General features: G+C 35.5%; 1 protein-coding gene across 1 annotated transcript in view; it reads left to right on the top strand.

The window, feature by feature from the left end:
* The window catches only part of LOC141429691 (semaphorin-2A-like), a 526100-nt gene that overhangs the window by 14785 nt on the left and 484771 nt on the right, over positions 1–26544 (top strand). The window lies entirely within an intron of this gene.

Here is a 26544-nt window from a genome sequence, read left to right as displayed (position 1 = left end):
AAGCTTAATAAAATAATAGGATACAATTTAACCATCGGCACTTACAACAATTATTGTATCTTCAATACATTTTAGAACGGTTCGTATTAAAATGGCTTAACATGTTTGCGCAGATAACAAGTTCAACGAGAAGTGTCTTTAATCGATTTATAAAAACACTTCTGACAAGCGTGTCCCAATTTTGTTTGTACTAAAACTACTTAATTTATTATTGCAAACAAGAAAGTATAACTTTTAGATGGGACTAAATGTTCTTAGGATTTTGAACATAAAACTACCGTAAGACTCACTCATATTAAATGATAGTGTAACGGATCACTCACGTCTTAAACCGAGTTTAAGACGATCATTTAATATGTTCTTAGGATTCATGTACATTTCTTTGAATTTAAGCCTATCAACCTTAAATCTATACGTTCATAATATTTAGAAAAATAATGGATTATAGTATAATATTACACGCGTCCGTCGCAGTTAGTATAATGGTGTCAGTTAGTAGTATTGTGTTTAATAGAAGCAAAAGGCTTTACAGATTTCCGAGAAGAGCAAGCGACGCAGAATTTCATTTAATATATACCTATGGCAATAACAAAGTTAAATTTGATTTTTTTGTAATTAGTACGAGTGTGAACTAAGACATCGAATTGTTATAATAATGTAATCATGAATGAAATAAAAGTGTTTTTTAATAATACTTCGATGAAATAAAAAGCGAATGAATAGTTGATGAAATGTATTTTTAAGCAAATAATAATCCTTGTACAATTGTTCTAATAATTGTTTTAATATGTAATGACTACTTGATGAAGTGAAATTACTCCAAGAGAAAATATTAGTATTGAATAATATATTTGATATATCCTTTTCGATGAAATGAAATTCGATAATTAGTTTGTCGAAATTTCAAGGGGCACCCCACATCGTGATAGGCCTGATGAAATGGCGCCATTTCATGATATGCCTAAGGAATTTCGTGATCTGGTGGATTTTACGATCGGTCGCCGACATATATACGAGTAACTGGGCATTTGAATCTTTTATCCTAAGATAGGTACCTGACACGATTTCCAAGTGCACGCGACACCTATGAATAGCAAGACGGCAGGTGTTTCGTGAGGAGTTGTGTTTGAACGTGGCTTTACCTACATTTGGGCCGCTCATTTCCTGTCAAGTGCTGGGTTGCCCATTAGCTACACAAACAGGACATACATTTCGGTGACACCTGCGCCTTGAAATATCATGATACATGCCTTTCCTTTAACGCTTACGAAAGTAAGTATGTTGCGTTTTGAACGTGAATCCATCTTGGTTTGAGCACGATCACAACTGATATGCTGATAGAGCACACTAACAAATGGTAATTCCTTGTTATTGAAACTAGAGTACAATGAATTGAAAATACAAACTGAAATATAGATGCACAGAAAAACCAGAAAAATAAGACCAGCACTGGGAATCGAACCCAGGTCCTCGGCATTCCTTGTTTGTTTCTTATTTAGCCACTTAAGCAGTGACGCTAGCGACATCTATACCGTAGCCCTCATCGAGAAAGTGTTTTTTTTTAATTAAATTAAAATTTGGAATTGAAATAAAAAATACAAAAAGATTCCAAAAAAACAATCTTAATTAGAGTACAATGCTCGTGATTTTGCGCGGTAGAAACACAATAAGTGGCCTAATTTCTTACTCCGTGGGCTTTTCAGAAGATGTTTTGTATTCAAGGTTTGCCCGTCTGTTAAATTTCAAATATCTAGCTCTAGCTTGTGATAAAAATGTACATAATTATGTGGTTATACAAAGAAAAGCAAAAAAACTGTGCAGAAAAGAAGCACACTATTAGTTTAGGTAATCTGCGAATTACGATTACACAAAAAATATGTTTTTGCGCTTTTGTGGATGGCTTTTATGTGATTGCGGCTTTGTGACTAAGGCGCTCTTCTCGATGCTGAACCAAAAATCTATTTATTTATGGCACTAGCTACTGTACCGAAAAATTTCATTACAGTTCTGTAATCAAAAACTCGTAATTAAAACGGTTTCTTAACTGAATTTATTAAATATGACGTCATGCAAAAGCTCCGCTGCTTACCGATTAGTTAAAATTAGTTAATGCCTGATCTGTTCCCATGCGATTCGTTAAAATAACACAATACTTGTTTTTTATTGTTGTTTGTTATCAAGTATCATCAATCATGTTTATCTAACTTAAGTGTTTTTCTTTGTGCTTATTGACAAATAAATGATTTAATTGATTTTAAGACTATATTTTATCCAGTTATTTTCAGGACATTGTTGATTAATATCGCTCAACTAATTTAAAGAAAACTTTCGTAAAAATATTTACCTAAACAAAGTATAAGTAGGTACCTAAAGCAATTTGCAAGTAGATATGCCAGTTTCATAATATAATCGACTTATTAATAATTTTAAGATTATGTTCAATTTTAGTGTTTTTATTCGTCGAAAAACTATTGTACCTAGGCATATAAAAATTAGGCCTTAAAGTCGCACCTTATTTAGCGTACTCATCAAAGGTACTCTAAGTCTCATTCATAGTACCTACTCTAAGAACCTACCTAAGGAACCTCTATTACGTAAACTCTATGGCATCAAAATGCTAATGAATATGTATATTTCAGTGCACTCTATCATGAAGTTTAATTTAGAAGGAAATGAACTGAAATGAAGGGAATGACTTGAAAATAACATACCTATCACTTTTGAATGACGTATTTCATCAAATTTAATTAAGGAAAACATTTTAAAGTCAAGTGTATGCAAATTGGTCATATTTCCGCATCCAACAATGTAAATTAAAATTCTGAAAATCAATTCATCTCAATGGATGCTTTATTCATCGGCCATTTTAATACAAACGTTCTTACACTTAAGGCAAATTGCGGGCCATTGTTATTCAAACAGTACATTAAAGATTCATTCACGTCACTTTCAGGGGTTGAAATTACATCCCTCTGTACAAATCGCAATTAAGAAGGTCTTCCGAAGTTAAATTTACTACTAACTAGACGTAAAAACTGGAAAATCTTTACTTACCATTTCTCTAAAGACCGATTGTATGACCTACTAATGGATCCACCATTACCTCTCATATTTCGTTTTCTAGATTTTTTTACCGTAAACGGCAAAAACTACTAGACACTGGCAAAATTGTCCTCCGATGGACAGAGCCATATTTTTTTAAAGAAGAAGAAGACCTACTAATGTTATAAAATTATATTATTGCCTTCCTTGCCTTAATATTTTCCATATATATGTACCTGTTTTTTTTAAATTCAATTTCATCATGTTTCAAAGAAAGTAAACCTAGATGCGGTCAATTTATTTTTAAATTATGAATGTTTTTAAAAAATAATGAATTTAAATTTAATTTCTTATAACAATGCCCGATTATAAATAATAATTTTCCACTATTTGAGGAAACTTACGCCCACTGAAAATTAAATCAATTTAAAAGCATCTTAAAACACATTGGCACCTACGCAAACAAAAATGTCGATCTAAATCATTAAACGGCGCACGTATTATAACTATTATTATATAAGCAAATGCTGCAAGGGCCGCGAAATCCCTTCGAGGTCGGTGCCCTAATGACCTGACTTAACGTTTCTGCATATTATTCAGAGACACGTATCCGACCGGGTCGGCGTTTCCTTACCAAATTTCCTTGGAGACGGAGTCACGTTATTCGTATTTTATTTGACAACGCGCAGTTGAACTTTTCCATTTTAATGGAGCTACAAGTTTAATCTTATCTGACTAATTCTTACTAATATTATAAATGTGAATGTTTGTGAAGATGTTTGGATGTTTGGAGGTTTGGATGTTTGTTACGCAATCACGTCTAAACCGCTGAACAGATTTAGATGAAATTCCGTATACAGATAGTTTAAGTCCCGGGGAAGGTCATAGAATGGTTTATATCCCGGAAAATTGCATAGTTCCCGCGGGATAGCGTTAAACGAATATTACGCGGACGGAGTCGCGGGCATCAGCTAGTTTAAAATATATCGTTGTTGAATAAAGTAACTTTCTATACATAATTATAAAGCTGAAGAGGGTCGAAAGTCTGTACATGGAAGATATTCAAAAAAAAGTTGGCTGGGGATACTAAGAATTGATAACAGAACAGTTCCAACAAGTTTTAGAATTTTCGTCTGTTTATCTGTTTGCCTATTAATTTGACCGCGCAGCGTTAAGTTACACACACAATTAAAAATACAATTCATACACATTTTCAAAAAATTAAACCGAATTTATTCGTATTCCACAAAATCTGCGCCAAAAAATGTACTACCTTTAAGTATATCATTTTGGTTGATTTGAGGAACACGGTTACCAAAAGACATATCTACTTAAAGTTTGTATTCTAACTTAAATTATTGAGTGTAATTTTCATATTTTAATTTTAAAGAGATCGATCGGAACAAAACGGTCAGATCAGAAAAATACTCTCACAGCCGAAACATTTTTATCCGTTTCTCTCCCGGAATCCTTCCACTGGAATGGAACTTCATGAATATTTCAGACAGGATCAATTATTAAAATGATTTACTACTCCCCGGCCCGCTGTATAAACGTGCAACTTGCCTAGCGTTTTATTCTCGCTTGAATACGTTTTCTTTACGGCGGATGAGAGCGAGTTCACTTTTCTTCTTTGTGCCTCAAAAGGTCTAATCTAAAATATTTGTGAAAACAATAATAAAAGTTAATCAAAAAGACAGAAGGAACTTAATACATGTTATTCAGGTACTTGATAAGTTATTATTGGAGTTAATGCTCATCGCCATAGAAAAGCTTGATTGTTTGAAGGCCGCATTGTCTATCGAATCATTTGATTCCTGACCCACCGTTGAACGTACTAATAGTAATTTTCATACTGCATTCCCTTGTCAAGCAATACGATGTTACTATGATTTTTTGAGAAAACATACATAAAAAATACAGTCGAATTCAGAAACTAATCCTTTTTGAATTTAGTTAAAAAATGCTACAATTTTTTAAGTACGACAATTTTGAATCGTAAAATTCATAGCGCATTAATTAAATCTGCCTGTATACTAGGACAGATCAGCCACACTGAAACCTATTTTAAATGGATATAAAATTTGACCGGCAACAGCGGTTTACGGCGCATTTTTATTTCGCTTCGTATTTGCAGCCCATCGGTATGCTAATGTGGATTGTGGATGCACCAACGGCGATACACGATATTCTCTACCTGCGTCAAAAATTTGCAAGCGTAATGCTGGCGCTTACATGTACCCACTTTAAATGCTGTTACCTGTCTTTTCGATCCTTGACAATGACTTTATAGGATTATTATTTTATGTTTATCACTTTTCCTTGTTTCTTCTTCGTTTCAGTTATGTTTTAGCAATAAATTTTGCCTTTTCACTGTTAAAAAGCTTCAATTATTTTTTATAGCTACGCTTCATGTGTAACTATGTATCTATGAATAGAACGGAATCTTTGTACTTGATTTTCATCCACTTTCTATTGTGGTATTGACGCGAAACTTGCCATTTATGCGTAGTTCTGATGATAGTACAATAATATGCCGGAAGCTAGGCGCTGGAAGAACTTCAAGAGACCCAACCTAGCCTAGTTTGGGCTTCTTGGAGTTGTCTTAAGGTGCATTTTGACCTAGACTGGTATCCAGGATCTGATAATGAATTAGTCATGCAGGTTTGTACAGTCAGTGAATGGTGGCGTTACTATATATTCGCTACCTGCATTGACCTATTTACAAGCCTAATGCGGTGATATTTGCTTGAAGTTCAATTATGTCAGAAGCTACCTTTTGAACTGTCTTTATTCCTTGTTAACATCAAGGAAACTAATTACCGTAGGTTTAAGTGTGGACGTCTATGACTGGATATCAGTCAGGAAGTAATTTTTACAAGTGTTTATTTTACTTGCCATGACAATAAGCATGTTTGGGTTAAAGTCAAATTTAACACACTTGCGGTCATCGGATTGACTTAAAATTTGGTATCTACATTATGTTGATGATGACAGTGCAAGTACAAAAAACACTTAGTACAGTTAAGTTTTTAAATGATTTTTTAAGACTTAGGGGCTGTTTCACCATCCACAAACAAATAGAGACAGCACCGCAGCAATAGAGCAGCATTTAACCGCCACTTAACACTGGATGGTGGCTGGACTAATCAATGGATGGTGAAACAGCCCCTTACAATAGTAAGTCTTAAGTAATAACTTAGTATAATTAAGCTGCTATATATAAAATCAATGTCTATGCAGATAATAAATAAAACAATGGCGAGACTATTATTCATGACTTTATACATCATGCCGATAAAAACCAAGACCCAAATTGGATTTCCGTACAAGGCAAAGAGAGGAGAACGGAAACAGCTGAAATGAAGGATAGCTAAAAGAATGACGCGAGAAGGAAAACTCAGGGCAAAATGCTGTAAAACGTGTATTAATATTATATAAGATTCTTGGGATAAAAAACTCGAAAACGTAAAGCTTGAGCCAGCATAAAGTTTTATTTGCGAATGATCCCGGTGAACGTTGACGCAGATTAAATAATAATCCCGGACCGTGAAATGTAATTGCAATAAACGGTGTATTTTCGTAAATGGGCATTTTCTGGCTCACTCAAAAAGAAAACATGTAATTGGTTACCAGAATTTGAAGATTGAACTGGAAAATACAAAGTATCATCATCATCATTGTCAGCCGTAAGACGTCCACTGTTGGGCAGTCGCCTCTTTCATAATAGACCTCAAGTTGCTTCAGTTAGAAGCGACCTGCATCGACCACCCGTGATCTCGCGGCTTGATCCCCGAGTCATCCGTCCATCTCGTTGGTAGACATCCTATGTCCGATTCGCGGTCTCCATTCGAGAACTTTTCGGCCCCAACGACCATATCTGTTCTTCGTGGCCTGTGGTCCATTGTCATTTTAACAAGCCAATTCGCTTGTAATACAAACTTGTTGTAATACAACTATTTAACCTGTGTAGTTTTAAACGTGATATCGCGGGTTTAAATTGGTTTTAGAACTATAGCGTAGTTTGATGTAATAAAATATTATGAACATGTTGATTCCTTACTCTATTTGCAGTCATACTTTTAATTGAAATATTAACGTTCCATTACCTAAATAGTGATTAAATTAACAGATCTCTATTCAAACATCTCTTTCAAAAAGCAGCCAAAAGCCCCGTTACATAAACGTTATTTATTAGCTCCGTCCAGGGTTCCAAAATTACCATACAACACTCCGTATTTAGATAGCAAAGCACATTTACCTGTATTCAAGGCCTGCGATTGTGTCCGCTCCCTCAACCGTAGTGCACGATAAACTCTGAAAAGACCTACCGGACACTCCATTCATGTAGATCATTGAGTGCCGCACGAGAGGCAACTGTGCAGAAAACCGGCTAGACTCAGCTTTGCTTACCGGTGTATGTCGTTCTAGGTAGTAAATAGAGATATGACGCCGTACTTTTACACAATTTTATTTAGTTTGTTATGATTAGATCTCATAAGTCGATTATCATCCACTTTTAGTGGTCGGATTGACTTTAATTTGGTACAGAAATGTATTTTAAACGAATATGCATGTACAATTGACAAAAAGTAACAACAGTCACAGAAAACTTTGGCTTAGTTTTTTTTTTATAAAACTTACTGATTCATGTCATCAATGCTTAATAATTTCATTCCATTGTTAATATGTTATGAAGTTTCAATCTGCACATGGGCTAGCGAAGGAAGTAGGAACTATGACCCAAGCTCTGACGTATACATATAAGCCGAGATGATAATACTCAAATAGTGTTGAAATCAATCTTACTAATATACTCGTAACTTCCTGTTTGATCCCTAAATAATTTTGAATAGTGTAAGCTTTTTTCGGACAGTGTCAATTTACAATATTAACACTTCAAACTTTATCTGTCACATATTATTTTGGAGCACATCAAAAGTGATGAACTCCCTGACTTTATTCCCCGTTCAGCAAGTTTTAGGTCCACACTTTCCTTTGCAAATACTGACTTTGTTGATGTCTTAACTCGATTTATTTCCCACTTTAACATCAAACTATAATCCCTTGCGTATTATATTTTTTCTTTGTTTGTTCTATCTAACCAGTATATGTCTCATAAGTAGTTAACAATGTTTGTTGTTGTTGTAGGTACCCCGAACTAACCCTACCGGTCACTTGACAGCACAGCGCCGTACCTACTTTGTTTATGTAAAAAAAAAAACGGATCGAGTATCATCTGTAGCTCTCAACCTTGATGCTGGCAAAATTGTCCCATTGGACAAACGCCATTTAAAAAAAAAAGTGATGAAATCAATCTTGTGACTTGTGATGCCACCTCAGATATTTTTTTACCCTAACGCTACGTGAAATTACCCTAAATTAGGCAAATATTTTTTTCCCTACATTTTTTTTAAATAAAAACAAAGCAAATAAATGTTTGGAAAAATTCTTGGAATGCATCCATAATAGTCCTGGCTTCTGTCATCTGCAGTATTTTTTTTCTTGAAACCGTACATTTCATTCGAAAACTATTACCCTAAATAATTTTCTACCCCAAATAATACCCTAAACGCGTAAAAATACCCTAAATTTTGTAGTCACTTTCCATTTTATTCCTAAATACTAGCTTTTGCCCGCGGCTCCGCCCGCGTGGTATTCGGTTATCGTGCGCTGTTCCCTCGGGAACTGTGCATTTTTCCGGGAGAAAAAGTAGCCTATGTCACTCTCGGGCCCATAAACTATCTCTATGCCAAAAATCACGTCGATCCGTCGCTCCGTTACGGCGTGAAAGACAGACGGACAAACACACATTTATAATATTAGTAAGTATACCTACTAATATATGGATTTTTAGATAATTTCAGTTTACCGTCAAGGTTTCAATGTCTGAACAGAAATCCTAAAGAAGTAACTCAATATAACCTAACCAACAAAAAGTTGGAAAACCCCCGACTTTGTCACTTCAAATTTCAATATCTCAAAAAGGGCTGAGCCAATTTCGATGAAACATGTCTAAGAACCATCGCTAGAAAAACCTGCTATCAAAAAATAAAAAAAAACCGCATTCAAATCGGTCCACCCGTTTGAGAGCTACGGTGCCACAGACAAACACACAGATAGACACAAACACAGACACAGATAGCGGTCAAACTTATAACACCCCTCTTTTTGCGTCGGGGGTTAAAAACAGGGACAATTGACAAGTGATAAATCTTCTGTGTCTGTGACTGAGCATTTTCAAGTCATTTATGCACATCAAAAGTGTCAAAATCAATCTCTATCCCTAAACATTTTTAAAACCGTAAGTTTATCATCAAGTTTTGAATGTCGAAACAGAAAAAGGTTCAAAATTAATTCAATGCACTGACAATTGACACGCGACGTATCAACCCTTATCTGTCACATAGCATTTTTCCGCGTTATGTATGAGCTGGTGTAAAGTAAAACTGTTCATTCAATTGCTTTCAAAAGATGAAATACAACCGGACGAAGGCTCGGGTCTAGTGGCTGGATTGGAAAGTTGAGCTAAGGACGCATATTTAACTAGACAGTTTGCTCGAAAATAACATTTTATTTTATTTTGATAACAATTTTATTGATACATATCTACATAGATATAGATAGATATATTACATATAAAAGAGTAACGTTACTGATAGACAATGTATAACCTAAACCACTGAAGCTGCAGACTTGAAATGTGGCAGAGACATTGCACAGGTATATAAAGAAGAGATTTTTAAATTTCGCATAAGAAAGCTGGCCATATTTTATTTTCCATAGAAGAGAAGCCTCTGTCGCTATCGTAATCATCAATAGTTTTGCTCTACATATAATGCTCCTCGTGTATTGACTGTTACTTCTTTTCTTTACACAATAACAGCTACTAACTCTTTGAGCCAACTGGTTGTAGGAGCTAAAGTGTTTGATATTATTCGCAAGATATGAAAATAAAATTGATAGTTCTTACTTACTGGAAACGTAGAGCACGAAGTTTACTTAGTCTGACGATATCAAATAGCATTATCAACATATTATTCATCATGATGATGATAAAGATGATATTGATGATGAATAAATACTTACCTACAAAATAAAACTTGAGCTAAAACGAAATACCGTTTTAAGAACAATTGGTTCCAATTTCATTATAATGTTATTTGTCAGAATATCGAAGAAATATTCTCGATATTTCAACCAATCGGTCCTAGACAAACAGAAAGTTATATATTGACATTGTAAACGATTTCATTACAGCAGTCAAGGAAACTAATATCGGCTGTCATAGATGTGATATTTACCGGATTGTCGGCTGGAACAAAAATGTTGAGCTATTGATCGCCTTCTCGAGCGTGACATCAGAGCTTCGTGCTCTAATGACATCGGGCTTTTATTGTGCGATGGGCCAATAACGAGAAAACAGGCTTTATACCAATGGAAGACGGTGTACAGGGAAAGTAATCATCACGGAGAATTAATTTTGGCAGACAGTCGATGGCTGTATTGAGATTGGTCAGGGAAGTAAATGAAATTGTCTTCTATGACACTGTTCAAGCCATCGAATTTGGGACAAGGTATGACCTGTATATAAGACAATATTATAATTGATTGCTGCCAATACGTACTAAAAGCAAAGCGATTGAAGAGGTTCAATAAATATGCCTATTCAACGTTCGTATCTATAGTTTTTATGCTAGGCTGTCGTTCTTAAAGAAATTTAAGCTTCATATTCCACTTGCGCATTCGATTTAACAGAAACAAAAAAAAACACATCGCTAGGCAAACATGGGCTTCAATCAATAGCGTCAAAATCCGTCTAAATTTTAAGAAGACCTATTCATTAGGAAATCCTATCGAAACTGGCATCCATTTTGAGGCAAGTTGGTTAGTCCATTTGACGTTATAGTTTTGCTTGAGGTTTGCACATTAATTTATTTAAAGTAGGTAATTATAAAAACGGGAGACAATTTATTGTTAAACGGACCTTGCAATACTAGCGCCTTCTCACAAAAACCTTTTTTTTATCTTTGATAGATAATCAGCACAAACCCAAGCTTTCTTTGACGAGGCCCCGAGAGTTTTATACTGGTAGAAGATATTGTATTTTAAAGTATTTTGCTACATTTTTAACACCCTTTGATTAGCTTGACTTGTAATCATGTATCTATTTACGTAATGGAATCTTTGAACTTGATTTTCACTAACTTCTTATTTTAGTACCTACTGACACGAAACTGGGCAAGTATTATTCCGATCCGATGACAATAGGTCGGCCATTCTCATTTTATTGTGCACCTGTCTAATTACCGTACCGCTTTTTTACCGCACTAGTGACACTTACTTAATGAAAATTCGCACTTTAAAGTTGAATATTTCGCAAACAAATTACTGAATCAAAAAATCATTGTAATAACCCCTAATGCTTTTAAAAGACCTATCCAACGATACTCCTCACTACAAGGTGGTACAATGAACTAAAATAATTTCCTTGCTCACCCTTGCTTTCCTTGCTTGGTAGTTAAGCTTATGCAAAATATGCGTGTTCATGCAGTTCCTCCACCTCCACACTGTAAGAACACACACAAATCACACAAACCCATCCATCACCACCACCACACTATGACGCGTTTCGAACTCAACCAGAGCTCATCTTCAGAGTAACACAACCGTACACCATACTACCAGTTATTAGACTAACAAACCACAACAACCGTTTGAATTTGTCACTGTAACTCCCCAAGTACCCACGTATATTTGTTACTTAGTTTCACCTGTCCTGTTGTGTGTCTATCTGTAGTCAAATCTTGCAAGTTAAATTCGACCAACTTCCAGTAGTTGGATTGACTTGAAATTTGGTATACTAATGTAAGTTGCGCGACAATACAATAATCTGGTAGTAGTAGACATCCTGGTATTCCGGCTAGGATCGTCTCCACCGGACGGAACTCTTCAATGGTTAATAGAATCGACCGACGTGAAAAGTATGCAAATGTAGTTTGGGTAACAATACAAGTAGCCAACAAAAAGTACAATAAAGAATAAAGCTTGTTTTAAAAATGAAATTTTAACCAAAAACTTATTTAGTTTCACCTGTCCCGTTGTCTGTCTGTCCGTCTGTATGTAATCAAATCTTGCAAGTTAAATTCGACCAACTTCCAGTAGTTGGATTGACTTGAAATTTGGTATACTTATGTACCTAACTTGCGTGACAATACAATAATCTGGTAGTGGGGTCAAAATTTTTTTCGTTGCATTTTTTCTGACCACTCTGTCACGATATTATTTATGTATTCTAACTAAGAAATAAAAAAAAATGTGGAGCCAATGTTTGTTTTTTCGGGTTAACTAATATTTAACTAGAGAAAAATTAAAAATGCCACTAGGTTCCATAAAAAAAAACTCCGTGCCATTTTTTCAGGGACAAAAGCAAGACAATGAAAAGAATGTTGACCCAGTGACATCCTGGTAGTCCGGCCAGGATCGTCTCCACCCGACGTCGTCTTCAACGGTTAATGGCGTTGACGTGAAATTTAGTATGCAATAGTTTGGGTGACAATACAAGTACAGTCAACAAAAATTACAGTCAGTTAAAAAAAGTTTGTATTAAAAATGAAATTTTAAACAAAAACTTTTTTATGCATGTATTTATCAGCAGCATACGTCTTACTTAATTAACCCAAACACCAAGTTTGGAAGTTTAGACGCGAAAATCTGTAGATTTCTCAAGTAAAATCTTGACGAATGAATTTGCATACAGTTGCCCTAGATGCATTACTTAACCAAATTTTAATAAAGGCCAAGTGTTTTGCACTTTTATGCTACTTATGTCAAGAGAGCATTAAACGCCTTATCGCGTGATTAGATTTCCTACCCTAAAGTGCTCCGATAAAGATTAGAATTGAACTAATTTGTATTCAAATGTCATGTTATGCGAGGTAGCGAAGTCTATAAAACTGGTTCTTGTGTGCTTTACTTTTTTAACCCCTTTATGGCATGGAGTCCTCCTTATCTGTTCTTCGCACCCTCACATCATAAGGGTGGGGCAAACAGTCGTAAAAATTTAAAGTCGTCGAGTTCAGCGCTTTGGGCTTTATTGGGACACGATGCGGACGTTTCCTTCTTTCTTAATGTTTCAACGCAGTTTGACAAAAATAAAATAAAACAATTGTTATTCGGCTTTCAACCTATAAAACCAAAATCCAAATTTGTATCATTTTTAGGGTTCCGTACCTCAAAAGGAAAAAACGGAACCCTTATAGGATCACTTTGTTGTCCGTCCGTCCGTCCGTCTGTCAAGACCCTTTTTCTCAGGAACGCGTCGAGGTATCAAGCTGAAATTTATATCAAATACTCAGGTCTACTGTCCCTTAGAGCTGTGAAAAAATCAAACTACTAAGCCAAAGCAATCAAAAGATACAGCCGTAAGCCGCAAATTTCCGCAAATTTTCGAAACTCGCAAGGGAATCAAACCCTGCAGAGTACTTCCCGTTAACTCAGAATCTTGAAATTTGGTAAGAAGCAACGTCTTATAGCACAGGTAAAGGAAAAATTGCGAAAACCGTAAATGTTTAGTTACAATAAATATTTTTAATATTTTTAAAGTTACTACCTACAGGTTTGTAGGGAACCCTCGGTGCGCGAGTCCGACTCGCACTTGGCCGGTTTTTTAACGTAATTTTTCAAACTCGTTAGTCGCCAAGATATATGGAAACCTCGCGTAACTTCTAATGTCATTATCGTGCCGTTTGTTTGATTGCTTACAGATAAACGTGGAGGGAATAAGCCCCGAGCGTTTCAGGAGGATTTCTCGAGGGAATCCCGCACAGATGTTAACGGAGCTGTCGCCGGCCTAACTGGCACACTTTCCAGCTGTAAAACGCACTTTTTTACGTTTTATCTCCCAATCGTTCTCTTGATAACGCCAGCAAAAAACATACCTCGTTTACGTTTTGAAATAAGTACCATTGGCACATAATATTTCAGTTTTTATTGGGGACGTCTGTACCAAATGACTAAGCCAAACAAAACTAAGCTTGGTCTGTGGGTACTAGGCAACGGATAAATACATACTTAAATACGCACTAAACTTCCAAGACTTAAAAATAAACATTTGAGTTCCCAGGTACGATCCCCGGTCGGAGTATTTGTTGGTATGAATAATATAATTTTCTCAAAAATGTCCGTAAAAGTTGACATTATTCTTTACATATCAGAAGGTGAAGTGCATAGTTTATGGTCAGCAAAAAATTAAAAAGTTAAAAAGATTGCAGGCGCGCTAGCTCAACAATAATGAATTAGCGCGCCTGCAATCAGTCACATTTTAAGTTAAAAAGGCCATGGAAATGTTGGCACAAGTCGTATACAGCCAAGTCTAATGGCCGGTATCAGATATTTTGTTGGAACTCCGGACTTTTTCTATTGGGTCTGAAATAGCTTGTGGTGTTTTCGGTGGAAAAATACAGCTGCAGTTTATTTTTAATGAAAAAAGGCGGGAAGTATAAGAAAAATATTGGAATAAAATTAAATTTTATAATATATTTTGAGAAAAAGTTTATTTTATTTCATACTTATTCACCATTTTTGAGAAAAGCTTTATATTAGTCTCGGCTGGAATAGCAATTGCTGGCTTCGTATTAGTTAAACGGACTTGCAAGTTCGTCCGTTTAATACTCATACTCAGCCAGCAATTGCCTACTTCCAGGCCACGACAATAATTTACTATTATTTGTATGAATAATTTAATAGTCACATTCTCTAACCACTTGACAATCCGATCGTCAGTTCTCACCAGTCGCATGCTATGCCTGGTGAGAGCTCTTTTATGGCCTAGAAAATAAATGGTGCTCTAAAATTTATCCGCTACAGATTGGCTCGAAACGTGTACTTCGACTATTAAATACGTGTGTGATCTGTGCATTTACAATACAATACTATGGGTATTACAATACAATAACTTTTTATTGCACACCAAAACATAGTAAGCAGTACAGAAAACACTGGTATATGGTATTGTAAAATTAATTATGTTCGTGTCTCCCGGTATTTTTAGTTCAAAATTTATGATTGACAATATATTTACGATTACTCGTATCTTGCTCAATGTAGCGTTTCATAGATAGTTTTGCTCACTTAATCGAGTTCCCTATTTCAACGAATTGCTCTTGAACGGAATTTCCTTAGCAAATTTATGATCTAAGATCCTAATTTATTACTAACCGCTGTAGAAGAGCATAAATTGCTACGCTATGTAGTTGCAGTTATCGTTTCAATAATTTACACTCTGGTTGTGGAATCGACGTTTTACAGAGTCATTTTAGTGTCCTACTTTAGTTGCCAGTTTAGAAAATAGCCACATACTTGTAATGGTACTTTACTGGGCTAAATCTTAATCATTATGACAACGTTAACGTGTTAACGATAACACATTCAAAAGCCACACATCGTCAAATTACACAAAATTTGAGTTCATAAAGTCATGATCGTGGCTTTGCTCTAATGCGATGGCAGCGGTCGCGTGCTGGCTCCAATTTGTGTCGGCGCCTTATCGGCACGGCTAATGTTCAGTGTAATGCCACTTCCGACATGAAAACTGTTCTGAACTCATTGTTCTCTACAACGGTGCCTCTTTAAAATATTGTGTGTGGCAAACATGGCACCTGATAGGAAGTAACTCGTTTCCTTGTTTCTCTGTTGAACTTTTTTCAGTTGTAGTTGGTAATGGTTCACTGTTCATACATTGAGTGAGTGAAGTCAAGAATCGAGCTGAACAAGTAGTACTGTTCGTTACTTTACCACGATTGTTGATTAAATCCTGGATTGTATCTACATATTGGCATAGCGCCCGTCCCGAATTCAACTCAACATTTTCATCAATTTCCGCAAGTGGGGGTAACAATGTGATACACCAGTGCATAGTCGCATTTATAATATAGGAAAGGGTCGGGATTTGATTCACTGTCTGAAGAATAAATTCACAACAAAATACCCGGCTCTCATGTCGAGGCAAGCAGGTGCGCGGATCAGCATTTGTCCCGTCAACAAACATAACAAAAGCCATTATTACGTTCGCGCAAAGTTTTTCCTACCTTCGGGAAGGTTCGTCCAGAGCGTCCTGATATATCGTCTATGTGGGGCACGCAAGAAAACAGTTTTTCATTGATTCAGTGCCGCATCTGGCGACAAAACGCCTCAGGCTTTCCATTCTGATGACTTGACTTGACATTTTTATTGCGCGCCATATTTCCTGCGCGGCCTCCAAGGCATTTGCCGTTTCTTGAGACGACGTAAAATATTGTTTAACTTGAAGGCCACCGGACAGACGGGTATCATGATCATTTCTAGTAGGTAAATAATATGATACGGATTGAACATTTAGGTACATTGCGTATAACTTAGTTACTGTTGGGATGATAATGGGGCCCTAGTGATAAAGTGGTTAATTCTGCAGAAGTTGAACAGCTGATTTCGACTTAAACCCCTTTACACATAAAATAGAAAATAGCTGTATAATTTCTGCAGACTTAACTCCTTTTTCACTGGGATCCCAGCATACACCAGTCTTTGGCGTTGTGTGTCTATGAGTATGTAACTTAATAACTGTTTCAAATTTGGTTTGTTGCGTCAAATTATAAAGTTGAATGTATTCTGCAATGCCAAAAATCTTGATTAGCTTACATCTTTTCTATGTAGGTACTTGGTACTTCCAACAACTACTAAAGCAAGTTGGTATGATGCAAATTCTGGATTATGTGAGACGATTCAGAAGGAGTAACGCGTAACATAATTTTATGTGGCATTAATTAAAAGCAAAGTAATACCTGAAAATAAAAACGTTATTCATTAGTTGCCCAGGAAACAAATTAGGGAAATAATAGCATCATTTTTTACTCTGAAAATGATGGACCATCTTCAACTAATTTAAACTTCTTCGTTTGTCTCCACAAAAGCAAACTTTCAGTCCACAACTGTCAAGTAACATTACGGGATGCTCTTAAAACAAAACACAATTTGTCATGATTGATCAAAGAAGTTGGGCAAAACAAAAAGGGCCGAGTAACAAAGGCTGTCTTTTGTCAAAGAATTTTTGGTAAACATATTGACAGCTCTCAGAAAATGTGAGACGGTTGCTCTTTAGTTGTGATGGAGGTGAAGCTATATTTGTTCTCAAATGTCACAACTTCCTTGCCTTTCCTAAAAGTGTTAGTGCCTCACAAATAATATGGGGCAGAATAAAATTAAATAAAAAATATAAGCATAGTCATAAGAAAATTATAACATTTTAAATTAGAAAGGTTCATTTGATATTCAGCTCGCCTAAACTCGTAGGTACTTAAAACAATTGGCTCGTTTTTTCCCGTAGCTATTAATGTTTCAATTATTCGCAAAGTTCAAAAGCGAATCGAGTTAAGACATATTTTTTCTCAAACAACTCGGTTTCGAGAATAAACAAAGCTATAAATATTCATGAAGGAAGTAAGCCTTCTTGTCATAGGCCTGAGAGCCTGATGGATAGAGTCGTACTTTGCCGTCTTGCTTTGCATTATTGTATGACGAATGAGGAGTCTTAAATTTTGTTAGGTACCGGCCGCGGCCATAACATTTTAGTTTCATATGTGAAGGGGTGGATTAATCTCTGATAAGTTTTCTTACAAGCAGAATTTAATTGTAATCCTAGATCTTAAGTAATCCTCGTATAAAATGAGTAGGTTTACGTATTAAGAGTTTAAAGTTACAAATAAGTAGATTAATGGAAAAAAATACCTATAAAAAACTCGCTCACTCGCTATCCCAAAAAACGCAAGAATCACTTGTCGTCGCTTTATCGACTATTCCATCCTAATACGCCGCAAAACAGATAAACGCAGAAAGTTTCTCAATGTTATCGGGTGCGAGAGATTTCCGCAAAGATTTCCTGCGTTGCGCTCCTCTGTGCTAGCGGAATCCAGTCGAGTTTCGTGTTTCTTTGAACACTGGCATATTATGTAGGACAAGAACATTTTACAAATCATGCTGTAGGAAATACAATAACTAGTGTACAAGGTTTATGTATGTGGGATAAGGAAGCATATTCAGAAATAAATAAGTATCAATAAATTTTATTAGTGAATACCTACATATGGCAATGCGATTTAATCCTTTACCTTCTCGTATATAGGAACATGATGGCTTCTGCAATTTATTGATTAAGTTTTGATGTTTTTTAGAAACTGATCAGTTGACAATTATGTTTGATGAATTATCATCATCAGCCGGCAGACGTCCACTTGTCGCGATGCGAAGCGACAGATGATGATGAAGAGGTAAAGAGAGGAGATGTTCAAGAGGTTTATTAAATGTAAGATGCCTTCTAGGCACAATTGTGCCTTCAAGATCCCTTAGAGTATTAAGTAAAACAGGATACAAATGTATGATGAAACTGGTTATAAACACTGTAATTAACTGCACTGTGAAACTGTTATGTTATATGATGGAATAGGTATTGATGTCAAAATAATAAAAATATTTAGCACGTCCTCATAGTACGGCTGCTGATCTGAGAATGAATTTTGACATACAAACAAAGTGCCTGAATATGAAAGTACAGTGAATATTCAAAAATTGATATTTTGAATTGAATTTTTAAACGAACCGAAAATAAAATGAAGAAGAGCTTAAAAATCAACAAGGCTTGATCAGCCTTGTTACACACTGTTGAACTAAGGCCCTTTAGAGAGCCATAATAAACGACCATTTACCACCTGCTTTTGTTTATGAAATTGCAGAGAGCATGTTAAAGTAAAAGCCTTTATAGACGTTGCAATTAATAATAATATGTTTAGGTCCGTAATATCTGTCTATCTTCTATGTATTGTGTCCATACATATATCTAAAATTATCATCCACTGGTGGCTTGTAACTCCAATGTCGTCGGTCCACCTAGTGGGAGGCGAACGCTGCGTCTTCCGGTTCGTGGTCGCAGTTACTCGAGAAAGTTCCTTCCCCAATCATTACCTGTTCTTAGAGCGATGTAGCCTGTCTATTGCCAAATTAAACTTACGTACTCTTCGATCTATGTGGATTTATTGTATTATACTGTAGGAGATAAAATAAAACTATCCTTAAGTTAAGTTTAAGTCTTTAGATTTAAGAACATAAACTAAAACAGTATTTCGTCGCTCAACCAATTCAAAGTGCTTAGGAAAGATCTACGCTCACTGAACCTCCCCATTTTAAATGGACAATTTAGGGAGAACAAATTCTCCTTTTTTGTGTATTTTCTGTATAGGTTCCTAAAGCTGTTTTGTGTAAATCCAAAGCATAATCATCCACCTTAAGCCGCAGCCAAAGGCTTACTGATTGATTTCTGAGGCAGCTGCGGCTCCCACGAAGACTTTTAAGCCTAATTTAAATATGTAAATCTTAGGGGTTGTCACTAATTTGCGACTTGTTTTAATTGCAATTTCGGTTGTGTAAACTTGGCTTGATGACTTCGTGTCAGCTGTATTAAATTATTTATGTTAGTAATCTGTTTCATAAATCTTTGCAATTTGATAAGTATTTTATTTGTTATAATGACAAAAGACTGATGTTTACGCAAGTTGATTCAACAATTTCCCTAATTGTTGAATCAACTTGCGTCAGCAGTGTTTTCAGACTACTATGATATCGAGGCTTTCAAGAAATGGGCTTATACTTTCTTTAAAGGCCGGAAACCGATCAATCAGCTTTTGGTACCTACTCATGGACGGTGGTGATCATTTTCCATCACATCTGATGACCCGCATGCTTTGGCTCCCTTTCACAATAAAAAAATGTATTTGTTAAAAACACTCAAAGACAGAGGTTGTAAATCGATCCCAACTTAAAATAAAATACATATTTACGAAAAAAAATAAAATGGAAAAACCGATATCTGAATTTAAATCTCATGTGGTAGACACGCGTTATAACTAGTAACTACACACAGAAACCTCGGGTAACTGGCAGTAAAGAAGACAAACATGACAGTAGGTATATAATACAAGCGGCTATTAGGAAAGGGTGTACATAAGCCCCAATAATAAAGTATAAATGATGAGGGCAGAAGGGTGCTTCTCAAGGAGTGATCCATCGCGCGGCGGAGATTTATGATAAAATCCTAACTTACGAATGTCGCCACCCGCGGGGCTGGGCGCTGCCTGCTGTGAGGGATAAATATACCGCTAACTTTGTAATTTTTCAAGGAATTAGCCGAGGATTTAAACGTTCCGTTACTGCAGTGACAACGATTCAGTTTTTACAAGCTTTCATTTAACTTGCAATCTTCTAGCTAAGTTGTCGTCTATGTAAGCTTGCAAAATCAACATTTACATTCTTCTAGTGATTAAATTGACTCGAAGTTTAGTAAGGATACGAATGCAAACTGTTGTCAACAAAAAGCACAATATACATAAAGTTCGTATTAAACATACGTTTAGTACCTACGTAACTAAAACTTATTGAACTGGCAGAAGCCTGTGCTGTAGTTAATTAAAATACCTATTTAAGAGTCGTTGTAATAATCGTTATAGGTAATTGTCATGTAAATGAAGCAGAGAACTTGGTTGCAATATGATAGACATTATTTTTTTACGTATTTCAACGATGCTTTGCGTTATTTGATTTATACAGAATAGTTTCTATTGTATTATGACATCATATATTTAATATCTATCTACATATCAATCATTATCATCAATCTTTATTTCCATGTGCTATGTACATGAAAATAAGGTTCTAAAATACTAAAGATAAAATAAATATCAGTGTTAAGCGATATGCCCGCTCACAGTGTTGTTCACATAACTCTTAATTCCATCTTAAAACCATTTCCTTGCTCGCTCTGTGTGGTGCGGTTTAATTAAAAAGTTAATTTCGAACATAATTAAGCGTTTTAGCTTTATCTGGTAGGTTTAATAAAGCCTTTAGCCAGTGTTTAGCAAATTATTAAAGCTGACCCCGGTGAATTCTGATAACATACTATTTTAATTTATTTAGAACTATGGTTATATTATGTACACTACACACTACCTTATTCTTCAATGCCTGTTAAGTTTCTGTTAGTTTAAAATTATTTTGTCGTCATTTATAAGAATAAGAATTGGCTTTAATGCCACAAACACAAATACAAACAATTCAGAAAAAAAAGTAAGTACACAAAACACATTTTGAGGCAGTCAGTCCAGCGCTGGTTTTCCAGACTTTGTATGAGCGGCAAAGTTTGACGCAGTGCTTTCAAGTACATAGCAAAAAAAATTATCACTTTCAATTTTTTTTTTTTTTTATAAAAATAGGCTTACGTTTGGCCTCAATCTCGCTTGATGGAAGGCGAAGATAAGGCCTAAGATGGTATACGTTTGTCAAGAAGGTGTCTGTTCACTTTGACCTTAAAGGTGTCCAGATTATAGCGTTCCGGAAAAACTGACCTCGGAAGAGAGTTCCACTCCTAGCCATCCGTATAATGAAAGAAGAGGCAAACCGCTTCGTGCGTAATGAAGGAATGTCTTTGTCTACAACATAAGGGTGAATCTGCTCGCCGCGCCTAGTCGTTCGGTGACGGAAAGGGGAAGGGGGTATCAGGTTAAGTAAAACCTTTGCACACTCACCGAAATGTACCTTTTTAGGGTTCCGGAGCCAAAATGGCAAAAACGGAACCCTTATAGTTTCGCCATGTCTGTCTGTCTATCCGTCCGCGGCTTTGCTCAGGGACTATCAATGCTAGAAAGCTGTAATTTTGCACGGACGACGAAATAATACAATAAAACATTATAAAAAAAAATTTTTTAGGGTAGGTACCTCCCATAGACGTAAAGTGGGTGATTCTTTTTTCTTATCCAACCCTAGTGTGGGGTACCGTTGGATAGGTCTTTTAAAACCTTTAGGGGTTTTCTACAACGATTTTTAGATTCGGTGATTTTTTTGCGAAATATTCAACTTTAAAGTGCAAATTTTTATTAAAATAGGGCGTTCCCCCCCTCTAAAATCTAAACCGGTGGGTGGAAAAATTTGAAAAAATTCGCAGTGGTAGTAAGTATATGAAACTTACAAGGAAAACTATAACGGCTAAGTTTGCTTGAGAATTATTAGTAGTTTAAGAGTAAATAGCAGCCTAAGGTATAAAATATACCTAAACTTGGAAGATTCCGCATAAAATACGAAAGCCTTAGAAAAATATTACTTAATTTTTTCGTAATGGCTACGGAACCCTATTTTGGGCGTGTCCGACACGCTCTTGGCCGGTTTTTATACACAATATTTTAGTTATCATCATCATATTAGCCTATATACGTCCCACTGCTGGGCACAGGCCTGTTCTCAGAATGAGAGGGCTTGGTTCCCACAGAGGCCCAGTGCGGATTGGAAAATATAAATAAACTAGCTTGTGCCCGTGACTCTGCCCGCGTGGTATTCGGTTATCACGCGCTGCGTATGCGATAAAAAGTAGCCTGTGTCACTTTTGGGCCCATAAACTATCTCTATGCCAAAATCACGTCGATCGACAAACACACAAACATACAAACACACTTCGCAATTATAATATTAGTATGGATGACAAAATATTAATTGGCTATAAAGGGCTAACATTTTTTTAAGAATAGCATTTACCTGCAAATTTGTTAGCGTAGGTAGGTAGTCAAATTATTAATTATAGTAAAATAGTTCATAACATTAAACGGATAATCCCAGGACACAATTAAAAAATGTGAATAAGGAATGTTTGTGCCAAATATCAAGACAGTCACTATGTCAACTAGCCAGTTAGTGTTTAAAAAATCCCGCGGTAATTTGGAAAAATTACTTCTTAGTACATCTCTATGACCCCCCAAGGACTAGGTATGTCTGTCACATTTCAAGTGTCCGTATCAGAAGAAAGTTGATCACTAATTTTGAAAACTTTTTATGCCTATCACTCGAGAATTGCTTGTTGATAAATAAATACTTACGAGTATTAGCGGATTTTTGTTTCGCGCAAGGGATACATCTGGCAAATACTAACCCCCTTATTCATAAACGACAATAAAACCTATTTTAGTTAAAATGCCGCTAAAATTCGTTTGTCCTTATCTGTCACTTCGACATTTGTATTTGTTAGAAAGGGACAAAGCATTTGTTAGTTAACATAGGCTTGTTAAGTTTTATGAATAAGGGGGTTAGTCTCTAACTTCAGCGGTTTTAGGTGTGCGCTGTCTGAGTCGGTTAATATAAGAAAAATCCCTCTTCTTCTTTTGTTCCGAATTTCATTTCTTTCTAACCCGTAAGAATTTCGGAAAATTTCGGAAAAATGTTTTTAGCTATTATAATTACATAGTATCTAGTACAGAGTTACGGAGATAAAGCCACTTTGAATTGAAAATAACTATAATCCCTATTATTACCTACATGTATGCCTTAAAAATGTCCTTATTTCACCTCTATGATTTTCTAGAGATTATGTCTGCTAAATTTCAAGTCTTTAGCTCCAATGATTTATATAGACTGTGCGTTGTCTGTCAGCCAGTCATTCAGTAACGTTACTATTTTAAAGGGGATAAGATTTTCTGCGTAAATTATCTTTGAGCTGTATTCCAAATGGAACGTTGAACTAAATTGCTAGCTTTATTAATCCCTGGAGTTTAGTTGGTAATTCAAAACCCTACGTGTAGCGCTGACTACTCTTATACTTATACATAGATGAAACCCCTTTCCTGTAAGGTGGGTTATATAAGTAATGAAGCAGTTTTTGATAGGGTACTACGTAACATATGGTCGGGACATCTTACTATTATTACAAATGAGAAAGTTAGTATTCCCATGTGCTGTGTGTGTGTGTGTGTGTGTGTGTGTGTGGGAGGGGGGCTGTTTGTTTTGCTGAAGCTGCTGAACAGATTTAAAGGATATTTAGAAAGAAAGTAGACTTTTATTCAAAAACAATAAACAGAAATACAACAAAAAATAAATACGAAAATGAAAATACACGATTTTGAGGTAGTTGTGGTGTATCTGAAATTCCTCTAAATGCTAAATTTGTAAGTATGTTTGTTTGTTACCTGTTCACGTCTACACTGCTAAGCCGATTGAGATTAAACTCGGTGCTCAAATAGTATAAGTTCCGGGGCCTTTCCCGGCATATAATAGTTTTTATCGCGTAAAATTGCATAGTTCCCGCGGGATAGCGATAAACGAATTCTACGCAGACGGAGTCGTGGACAACGGCTAGTTACATATAAATAAGGCATTTTATTTTATTATCCTGATACAATTCTGGGATTTGGATTAAAATTTGTAAAATCCCAAATTCAACCGCGTAAGTCTATATCGATAATAATTATTGTACGTGTATATACATGGATATTTGTGTGTATTTAGAGTCGAGTGTTATTTCTAATAAGTTTTTGGTAAACATTTCATTTTTATTACAAGCTTTTTGTGCTGACTGTTTGAAACTACATTTTGCATACCAAATTTCGATGCCATTAACCGTTGAAGAGTTCCGTCCTGCGGAGACGATCCTGGCCGGACTACCAAGATGTCACTACCAGCACGCAATTAACATAATTATGGCAAATTTCAAGTCAATCCGACAAATGGAAGTTGGTCGAATTTAACATTCAAGATTAGAATATAGACAGACAACGGGACAGGTGAAACTAAATAAAAGTTTGTACAAATACTGCTGATTTTACAAATTCAATACTTTGACCATTAACATGATATTTTGAAACTGAATTAGAATAAAATGAATTGGGTGGGTGTTCTTTGTGGAACGGAATTTCAATTTAACTGCCAAACATAAGAGTAAATGAGTAAATTTTCGAAGATAATGAACCAACACCGCCTAACTGACAAATCTCGAACATGAAACGAGGGGTGCTGCGGTTCTCAAATGCTATGTTTCGAAAATATCCGTCGTTCAAATTGCTAAATTCGATTTCATGTTTACCATGCGTCTGCCGAGGATCGAAGCGTGTTAACACAAGCTGGACGGATCTGAACAATGCTTTCCATGCGGGCAGCCCAGATAAACTTTGAAATGGTCTCAGGGACCTAACAACCCGTAGTTTACTTTACCACCTAGTTCGAGAGTGTAGAATTGCATGCGTCAGACCTAAGTACGCCTGAATAATCATTCATGTAAATGACATTTCTCAGGAGCGACATTATGTAGTTTTGCTTCGATACTAGACTGAGTGAGTAGAGCCTGAATCATTTACTTTATTTTAAATATACATTTCAAAAAGCGGGCTAAAATTACAATAAGTTTTCCTGTATATATATTTTGCTTAACTTACTCTAACTAAACCACTTATTTATTACTTAAAGGGTTTTGATTTTAGTCGTGAAAGTTTACATAAATTTCTATTAAAATACTTAACATTAACTCGTGTTTATGTGCCACTTTGATAACTGCCTGTGCCAGACATAGACAAAGCAAAAACGGTTTTATAAAACAATTATATAGCTTTTTATGAGACTTTGACAGTATTTTGAAAGTCCATGAAAAGTCTCAATTTTTTATACAGAAATTGTATATTATAATTAAATTAATTGTACTTTATTCAATTATGTCACAAACACTATTTATCTCCTTTTTTGTTTGAATGCATACAAAGTAGAAAACAATTGTGATATTTTAATAGCATTTATGTAACACGGTTAAACAATAAAGTTTATTCTATTCTATTCTATTCTAGCAAATCTATGCAACTGTCAGTTGAATTATGCATGGTGAAGTTTGGCAGAGGCCTTGTGCAGTTAGGTAGCTGGATTATTGACCTATAAAACACTTGTTACATAATATCCCTCTTATTACCTTGGCAGTGGAGATGTAGATCATTTTGAGCGCCACAGCCACTGACTAAGAAAATTCGAGAAAACAGTAAACGCTTATAATGTATTTGCAAAAGAGCCTTGGAAAATACAGTACCTACTCACATCGTCAATTTTATCCGCAAAGATTTTTTACAGAATTGCCATTATCCCAATGAGAAATCATAATCTGTATCAGTATCAGTAATAAATACAATTAAAATAATATCACCTCTAAAATACAGTAGGTAGTGAACAGTACCTTGATCCCTAGGGAAAATAAAAGTAATGAAAATACCTGCTGACTGTACCGTGATGGAAATCCCTGCTATGCGTCGCATAACTTTATTAGACATTTTTTGCCACACTTTTTTAATTCTATAAAACTTAATTAAAAAGTTTGGGAAAGACTTCCATTATGCAGATTAATAATGTTTAATAAATGTAGTACTCATCATTAATAGTTATTGAACGAAGCATTTGAAGTTAATTTGAATAGAACTGCGTAAAAAGCTTTTGGAATACTTGATAAACGAAATAAAATAAATAAAAAATAAAATAATATTTATTCACAAAGCCAAAAATATGTCATAACAAAATACAATGAAAGAAACAGATAAAACATAATTTGTGAAAAGGTAAAGGACTCAGCAGAAATTCTAAGAGAAGAAACAAGTTTAATAAGATTGAGATCTTTATCTCTTGTATATTCATTTT

This window comes from Choristoneura fumiferana, chromosome 7, assembly GCF_025370935.1.
Source record: "Choristoneura fumiferana chromosome 7, NRCan_CFum_1, whole genome shotgun sequence".
NCBI classification, from domain to species: Eukaryota; Metazoa; Arthropoda; class Insecta; order Lepidoptera; family Tortricidae; genus Choristoneura; species Choristoneura fumiferana.
Note: the sequence above shows the minus strand (reverse complement) of the source record. Positions and strands in the feature narration are given on the sequence as shown.